Raw genomic sequence first — 9,507 nt, 5'->3', positions numbered from 1 at the left:
ACATCGCTTCCCAACTACCACATGTTCTCCCTGAGCAGCAACAAGGCACTTTCCAAGATGCTGGCACCACATCCATCCAGTCAACCGAGCACTCCAGTCCCAGGAGAGGACAGGGCCCCTTAAAGCAAGTACACACAATTCCAGGCCCTGCTCCTACTCTGCCGAGCTCCCTTTGGCCTACTCTAGCAGAAGCCACAGGTTCTTAAGAAGCCAGAAGGGTTTTCTAGAAATAATTCTTCCAAGAGGAACAGTGAAGATATTGCCTACCCCTGGCCACTCCCCTGGGTGGACAGAACACACAGGTAGCATCTGGAATCAGTTCTAACCCCTCACTCGCCCCACAGGGAGAAACTGTTCAGATAGATGATCTGAGTTATATTTGTCTCTTAAACCCTGAAACTTTCAAAACTGTTATTAAGACTATTCTCTTCACCCTTTCGATCCTGTCTTTTGCCTCTGGAGGACACTGACACTCTGCCCACATGGCACACTCTTCCAGATGCCCCTGGGGACTGGAAGGACATAGAAATGTAGCAGGTGACACCATTTTACAACAGTAACGGGTTGACTGTCCCTGCTGCTGCAGGAAGAAATGTGGCCAAGTCTCCCTTGGGGCCAGCAGTGTCTGATGCCTGCACTGGCTCTGCTTCTAGAAAACCTGTGTAAATATACTGAGAACTGGTTGTAAACTCAGCAGGCTGTCAGTGGCTGGTGTGCTCCTAGCACCCACAGGTGTCTCCTGTTCCTCTAAATCACCAGCATCAGGAACAGAGCCTGGAACACAGTAGGTACCCAAACAATATTAGTTGAATGAATGAATGGACAGATAAATTTGGGAGAAGAGGAGGGACTATAAAAGTCCTGAGCAGGACTCTGCAAATTCCCTTGACAAAGGACTAAAGATTTGCATTTGCAGATGCCAAGTTGGGATTAAGTCCCTAATGCACGGTGGAGCAGGGGCACCATGCCCACACCAGTCATGCCCATGCCCATGCCCTTGGTTTATTATACAGAGAGCCTCAACCTCCCAACCACTGACCAGTCTTGGCCTCCAGGCCTCTGAAAGCATTTCTCTGTCCAAGAGATGAAAAAGAGTTGTGCCCAAGCCCTTGGAGTCCTAGTCAACATTTATAAAGCAACCACTGAGCAAGCCTTCATTGACCACTTGCTTTGTCCCCCACAACTGCTGGCCGCTGGTAAAGAAAACACTCAGGGCTTCAAGAACTCAGTTGGTTGGCAAGACTGGCTGGCAAACAGAAACCCCATTACGAATTGACAAATGCTGCCCCTTCATGTACGGTGAAGGCTTCTTCCCCCCCCCCCCCCCCGGCAACTTGTGCCCCTTTACCTCTAGCTGGGGCCCGTGGCCAGGTCTCACCTTCAGGAGAGTCATCTTGAGGCTGGGAGGGTGGGGCAGGGGGCTTGGAGAGAGCAGGTATAGGTCACCCTGCAAGTCATATTTTCCGGTGTGGAAATTCACTCCCCATGGAGCCCCCCCAGGCAGGCCCATCTACTGGGGAAGAAGAGGAGGCCCCAGGCCACACCATTCCAACACTGTCCCCAGTGCCACTCAGCTGGGGGCCTCCCAGTCCTTGATCAGAAGTCTCCTCCCTGCTTTTGCCAAGAGTTCAAGAATAATCCAGGTAGCTGAGAGGCTTAGGGAGTGAGGGGTGGACTGTTTCCCCCTCTCCTGAGCCCCCTTGCCTCTCCAGTAGAGGAGGTGACCCAGAGGCCTCCCAAGGGAGCCGCTAATGCTGGGGTCCACCTGTGCGCTGGGTAAACACCGTTGTTTGTTTTCCTTCCTCTGCACCACTTACCTCCCCAGCAGCCCCGGTCCAGACGTGAAGATTATATCACCTGTGTGTGCTCAGGAAACTTAAAGACCTTCCGCCAGACCAGAGACCCACGGACCCCCAGGGACCCTGAAGACATGGCAAGAAAAAGGCCTGTTTCTCCTTTTTAACTGGCCTTTTGGAAAGTTGGAAATACAAAGTAAAAATGGAAATACAGAGTAAATCTCACTCCGGAGAGCGCCGCTCCTGGTATCTCACTCACTCACACACACACAGATGCACATTCCTGGTTCCTTTACGAATTCTGGACCATCCTGGCCAAACCCCGGGAACCTGCTTTCTCCCCTGAGCAATCCTGCTGCGCACAGTCATTTCCCAGCCGGTCCACGTGCTCCTCCAGCTGCCTCGTAATGGCTGCGGAATATTCCATCAGGTAGATGGACCGTCATTTAGGCACTATTTATTCCCTGCTATTGGACCTTAAAATTGTTTCCACTTCTTTGCTGTGATAAATTACACTATAATAAACATGGTGAACATAAATCTCTTTTTTACCTCTCTGACAAGTCCCTTAGGATAAATTCCTAGAAGTGAAATAGCTGTAACAAGAGGAATGAAACACTGAAAGGCTTTTTCTGCCCACCAAGTGGCCATGTTTCAAATTGTCCACCCTGAATAATGAAGCCCTCCCTCTGGCCCCAGATGGAGTCATCTCTTCCTCTTTAACCTGTTTCATTGATCCACTTATTTTTGTATTCCACAAATATATATTACGAGTTCCAAAGCAGGACAGCTCCAAGTTCTTAGCATACAGTCCTTTGTGTCATAATGTAGGAGGGATGTATTTGTCCCTAAATGCTAGGCATCTGGAGGTGTAGAGGAGGCAAATCTTACCTCTACCCTCTTAGGGTCTTCAGTTGGGACTGAGAATTTAATTGACCTAAGGCAGATTAACAGGAGAAAAGCTTATAAATCCATTTGTTTCACATAACATGGGAACATTCATGAGGAAATGACCCAAAGAAGTGGCTAAACCTAAATGTTTTATATACCAGGTTGAACAAAGAGAGGGAACTATGATCAGAAACAGAAAGCCATATAAGGACATTAAATGGCCAATGGAGCTCTTCTGCGAAATCTCCAAGTCAGGTGTTGCTAAAGTCCTCTGGGCGCTCTCAAATAGCCACCAGCCCCTCACACACACTGTCAGTGCATCTCACCCTCGTCACCATCTCATTCAGCCCCTGGGCTTCTGCCTCTACGAGTTTCCTTTTTGGACACCAGAAACCTGAGCTGACTTCACCAACACCCCCAATTCCCACTGGTCCCCTTTCTCCCTGGGGATGTGTTTGGGCAACCAGGGATAGAGAATATTATCATTTACACCCCACCTTCCTTCTCCCAGTTTACTCAGCATCACGTGGTTTTAATAGGAAGGTGGAGGGTGTAGCAAATGCCTGAATAAGCACCTCAGACAATTACTGGTGCTGAACCAGCTCAGAGAAGGGAGGAGCGACTTCAAACCCCCGGGGCTCTCACACCATCTCATGAGGTCATCTCCTCCCTCCGGTCTCCAGGTAACTGCTCCCACAGGACACTGTGTACATGTTGAACTTTTCATCTCAGGGGAATCTTGAGGGGGAGGGAGCGTCTGCCTTTCCCTGAAGGTACACTGTAAGTCCCTCAAACACAGACAAGATGCGGGATTGGCTCCTCTTTGTAGCCTCCTGAACCACCTCAGGCTCCAGGGCAGTGACAGCCTATCCCCTCCATTATTTAAGCACAGTTCAGCCCCCTCCGTACTCCTGCATGGTCCAAGTCATGTGCCTCGAATCAGCATCCTCTCCATATGTACACACATCCCACTGGTTCTGCTTCAAGGAAAACCCCGGCAAATAAAGGCTACTTCCCACCATGACTGTGGATGCCCCTTTCCTCTAATGAGAGCTCCCTTTGGGAGAGTCCATTAAGAAAAAAGAAGAGCTCTTATTAGGATCATCCACCGGAGCAGTGACTGTGGGAACCCTAATTACTGCACCTAAATTATTTTTCTCTTGTTGCAAAGGAAGGAATCTCTAAGGTCCTTATTAAAACCTACAGAACATCTAAAGAATGGTAAACTGGGAGTGCTTGAATCTTTTTTTTTGCATTAACAGGAGCATAAATAGGTCCTGAGGCCATCTGAACCCCAACCAGGTCAGCCCATCCCAGCTTCACCCAACATACCCCTTTGGAGGGAAGCAACAGTGAGTGGTGACTCAGGTTTATAGAGCACTTGACACTCAGTGCCTTCATCTTTATGACTGCCTTTGATCTTCAGCACCGCCCCCACTGAGGTCAGTATTAGCTCACTCCTTTGGACAGGGAGAGTCAGAAAGTGAGGGGAAAGGTGAGAAAGGCATTTGACCAAAACAGGAAGGAGTTGGTGGTTGCTTCATTCACACTTCATTGCGCAAATATTCATTGGTTACCACAACATGTCAGATATACTAGAAGCTGGGGAGACAACAGCGAGTGAGAGTGAGGCAGGCATGGTCCAAACCCTTACAGAGCTTATAGTCCAGCAAACACTCCTTCAACACATGCCCCTGCAAGGCGCTGGTGGCCAAGTCCAAGTGGATGTCAACCAGCGTAATGGAAGGCTTTCCAGTTTTAAAACATGACCTCCTGTGAGTGTCCTGATCACCTCAGGCTTACCACTACTGCAACAATGATCTCTCTCCCTGACAAGAGCAGGTGCCCAAGCAGCAAAGAAGAAATGGCTGGAAAGACCAGGAAGGAGGAGCAGAAAGTTTCAGGGGCATTGGGGAAATAGCATGAGCACGAGAGACCAGGACCCCAGGAGCTTGGCTTGGCTGGAGGGTAGGAGGCCAACAGGAGGGACATGAGGTTAGATGCCCTGTTAAAGAGCTTCGACTGGCAAGCACAGGGGGCAAATGGTTGGCCAGGGCACCCAGCACTGGTGGGCAAAATTGAATAGTTTTTGCCCTTGGATCTCATGGAGGGAAAAATGCCACTCATGTAAAATTGCAAAATGCTTGTGTTGGAAGCCAACTCAGAGATTATTCATTTACTCCAGTTGTCAGTGGACGTGGAGGTGATTTCTCCAAGGTCACAAAGCCTATGGCAGAGACGAGACACAAGAAGTTGCCTGTGTTTTTCTCTACATCACACATCCCCAGGGACACCTGCATTTTCATCTTCTCAGGAAGAGTTTTTCCTTGTTTTTCTAAGATACTGATCAATCCAAATCACTTAGAGTCTTTGCTTCCTTTATAGAAAACTCTCAGGCCTTAGTACACATGGCCATAGTAATCAAAACAGCCTGGAACTAGCATAAAAACAGACATATAAAACAATGGAACAGACTAAAGAACCCAGAAATAAACCCATGCCTTTATAGTCAATTAATATTTGGCAAAGGAGGCAAATATATACAATGGACTAAAGATAGTCTATTCAATAAATGGTGTTGGGGAAACTGGACAGTATGTGCAAAAAAAACCCACAAAGAAACTAGACCACCTTCTTACACCACACACAAGAATAAACTAAAAATGGATTAAAGACTTAAATGTTAGACTCGGAACCATAAAAATCCTAGAAGAAAACATAGGTAGTAAAATCTCGGACATTTCTCATAGCAATATTTTTTCTGATATATCTCCTTGGGCAAGGGAAACAAAAGAAAAAATAAACAAATGGGACTACATCAAACTAAAACGTTTTTGCACAGCAAAGAAAACCATCTACAAAATGAAAAGACAACCCACAGAATGGAAGAACATATTCACCAATGATATATCAGGTAAGGGGTTAATATCCACAATTTATAAACAACTTATAAAACTTAACACCAGAAAACCAAACAATCCAATTAAAAAACTGGGCAAATGTTAGAAGAGACACTTCTCCAAAGACATATAGATGGCCAAAAGACATATGAAAAGACGCTCAACATCACTAATCATCAGAGAAATGCAAATTAAAACCACAATGAGATATCGCTTCACACCCATCAGAATGGCTATCATCAATAAATCCACAAACAACAAGTGTTGGCGAGGATGAGGGGAAAAGGGAACCCTGGTGCACTGTAGGTAGAAATGCAGACTGGTGCAGCCACTGTGGAAAGCAGTATAGAGTTATCTCAAAAAATTAAAAATGGAACTGCCTTATGACTCAGCAATTCCACTTCTCACATTTTATCTGACGAAACCTGAAATACTAATTTGAAAGAATATATGCACCCCTATGTTGATTGAAGCGTTATTTACAATAGCCAAGATTTGGAAGCAGCCCAAGTGTCGACCAGTAGAGGAGTGGCTAAAAAAGCTGTGGTACATTTACTCAATGGAATACTACTTGGCCATAAAAAAGAAGGAAATCTTACCTTTGTAACAGCAATGGATGGACCTGGAGAACATTATGCTGAGTGAAGTAAGCCAATCAGAGAAAGACAAGTACCACATGGTTTCACTCATATGTGGAATTTAATGAACAAACAGAACTATCAAGCAAAATAGAGACAGATTCATAGATAGAAAGTAGGCAGACAGCTCTGGGGAGAGGGGTGTTAGTGGAGGAGAATGGGGAGGGATTGAGAAAAAACAACAAGAGAACTCATGGACATGGACAATAGTGTGGTGATTGCCTGGGTGGGGGGGCATGGAAGTGAAAGAGTACATAGAGGGATAAATGGTGATAAAAAAATAAAATTAAATAAAATTTAAAAAAAGGAAAACTCTCAGGAACTTTCAGGCCTGTCAGCAACTTAATCTCAAATAGTTCAGGAAAAAAAATTTTTCATCCTATACCTGGAACTTTTCTGGAATTTTGAAGTTGTTCTTAAAAATCCTAATAGAAATAAGATTAATGTATTTGTTTGCTAAGGATGCAATAACAAAATACCACAGGCTGGGTGGCTTAAACATCAGAAAAGTTTGTTCTCACAGTTCTGGAGGCTGGAAGTCCAAGTTCAGGGTGTTGGCAGGGTTGGTTTCCTCTGAGGCCTCTTTCCTTGATTTGCAGACAGCCACCTTCTTGCTGCCTCTTCAAATGATCTTTTCTCTATGCATGATGTCCTTGGTGTTTCTTTGTGTGTCTAAATTTCCTCTTTTTATAAGTACACCAGTCAGATCAGATTAGGGCTCACCCTAACTTAATCACCTCTGTAAAAGTTTCTTTCCAAATCCACTGAGGTATTGGAGGGAGTTTGGACTTCAACATATGAAGTTAAAGTTGGAGGGGGTGCACAATTCAGCCCATACCATTAATTTTTATCTTCTCTCTCTTGCAAGTCAATACTATCTTCTGGGAATTAGCTATAGTGTCTCTAGAGGCCCATCCCTTGTCTTGAGCACCCAGGAGACAGGTTCTAGGTGACTGATCACACATCATTGTCTTGCATGCTCAAAAGAATCTTCCCTCTTAGTAAGTTCTTGACCATGCACACCAGTGTGTTTCCTCTAATACCCAGCACAGGGCCTTGCAGAGGACAGAAATACTTTCAATGGGTGAATGGGTTCAATAGTCATATACCAGGGAACCTGAAGTATTTTAAGAAAGCCAGAAGAACAAAGGAATGGGTGATATTTAATCTTTTAGTTAGAAATGTACACGCCACATAAGAAGTACAGATCCACAGAGGGAAGGCCCAGAGCAGTTTTCATGTCCTTGAAATGTGATGAGTCAATGTTCCTCCAAATCTCATAAAAATCCAGTAACTGTCTAATAATTAATATATGAAAAAACTACCTAAATCCCTGGGTAATGATTCTTGACAGGGCACAATCAATCTTATCTAATCCTTGTTTTTATTTCACAGTCATGATTGCAAATGCATGTTCAGCCACGTGAACATCAATGTCAATATCTGGTTTCTACAGTAGATTCTTGAAAGGTAGGAAACCTACAACCTGCCTCACTACCTACCATTTTACAAAACTCAGCACATTGCTATGTGCAGGTGCATTCAAACCCTGACATCTCTCAGAAAGTATTCTATGGGCGATGCTTGTTACCTTTACGGGCTGTGCTCAGTAATTACCCAGTCAATCTTCCTCAGACTCTATTATACTGGAGGCACTGGTTTCTCACAGCTAAGGAGTAAAATGCCTACAGGAGAAATGAAACAATCAGAGTGGTTGATCCTCTGAAAAAAAAAGAAAGGAAAAGTAATTCCAATTCATTCATAGTGGGTCATGCTTCTTAACTCGGATAAAGGGAAATCCCAATTCATGCAAAAATAATTCTGCCTTCATTATTCTGTAATCCAGGGTGTCCATGGTGATTTTTGAAAGGAGAAGACCAGAGCATGTGTCTTAACAATGCATTTCTCTTGGTCTTACTGAAATGGTACATTAGTAACCATATTTGATGGCAATGTAACCTGGCACCCAGGCCCCCTGCTGTGCAGTTACAGACCATTATTAATGCGGACCCCTTCAGGGGCTGTAATTTGGGACTCAATTTGCCATAAAATTGCCCTAAGTGTCACTTTAGTAATAGGAAATCATGTGACCCGTGATGCACATTGAGCTAAAAGATGGCACCTCTTAGAAATTAATGTCAAATTGTCCCCAGTAGTAAAAGGGAACTAGTCATTGTATCTGCAGTAAATTTCATTGTGCCTCGGACACAAAGAGGGGTTAAGATCAGGCTGCTCCACCTACATGCTTTGGGCTGGGCCTATAGGGCCCCAGAGCAAAGCCTTCCTCAATGAATGTCCCAGTCTCAGCTCACACTGGTCAACCCAGCACAACCCCATAGGTTGATTTTGATGGCATTTTTCTTTTTAACCCCAAATCCATGTGTTTCAGCAAATAATTTTTATCCTGATTCCAGATATTAAAGGCAGTTTAGATGCCAAGTCCGGTCAAACAAAATGTGGTCTAGCTAATAGTTAGAATACAAATCAAGACCACGATGAGATACCACCCTGCACCAGTCAGAATGGCTATCATCAAAAAGTCAGCAAAAAGTGCTGGTGAGGATGTGGAGAGAAGGGAATCCTTGTGCGCTGCTGGCAGCCTGGTGTAGCCACTGTGGAAAGTAGTATGGAAGTTCCTCAGAAAACTAAACATAGAACTACCTTTCAGCCATGTTGGGCTCTTCGTGCCTCTGAATGAACTGGAGCGGAAGCAGACTGCTGCTGAGGTTGGGTTGGCTGATCCCAGTATCAAATTGGTGCCATACAATGGGAAGAAGGGCCGTGTCTGAACCCAGGGGATTCTCTGAAGTGCATCTTAGCAGTTGTATGTCTAGTTTAAGGAAGTGACCCAAAAAGGCAAGAACACTAGGGACCCAGACAGTTCAAGATTAAAATCTGAATCATTCCACCAGATAGGTAAAGAACCTTAACCAGGCAAAGTCCTGACTAGAGACAAGAAGACCATAGAATGGTTGTAGGAGAATGAATTTTTAAATATCAACTTTACTCATAAACTGTTAAGAATCAAGAACCATAGGGAAGGTTGGCCGTGCTTAACTTTACAACTGGGCCCTGGTTTACCATGGAGCAGAATTCTTACAAAATGTTTTTAAAAATGTGATCCAAAGGAATTCAGGGCAACAAATTAAAGCAAAGTGAAAAAACAACAACAAATGACAAACTGAGATATTAAATATTATAAATGGAAAAATCTCCCAAATATATAAAAACTAAAGATAAAGACCTAAAAAAAACCTGATAGAAAAATGGACAAATGATATG

This window comes from Miniopterus schreibersii (genome assembly GCF_964146895.1).
Source record: "Miniopterus schreibersii genome assembly, chromosome: 21".
Lineage (NCBI taxonomy): Eukaryota > Metazoa > Chordata > Mammalia > Chiroptera > Miniopteridae > Miniopterus > Miniopterus schreibersii.
The sequence above is the reverse complement of the archived record's forward strand: the minus strand, read 5'-3'. Positions refer to the sequence as shown.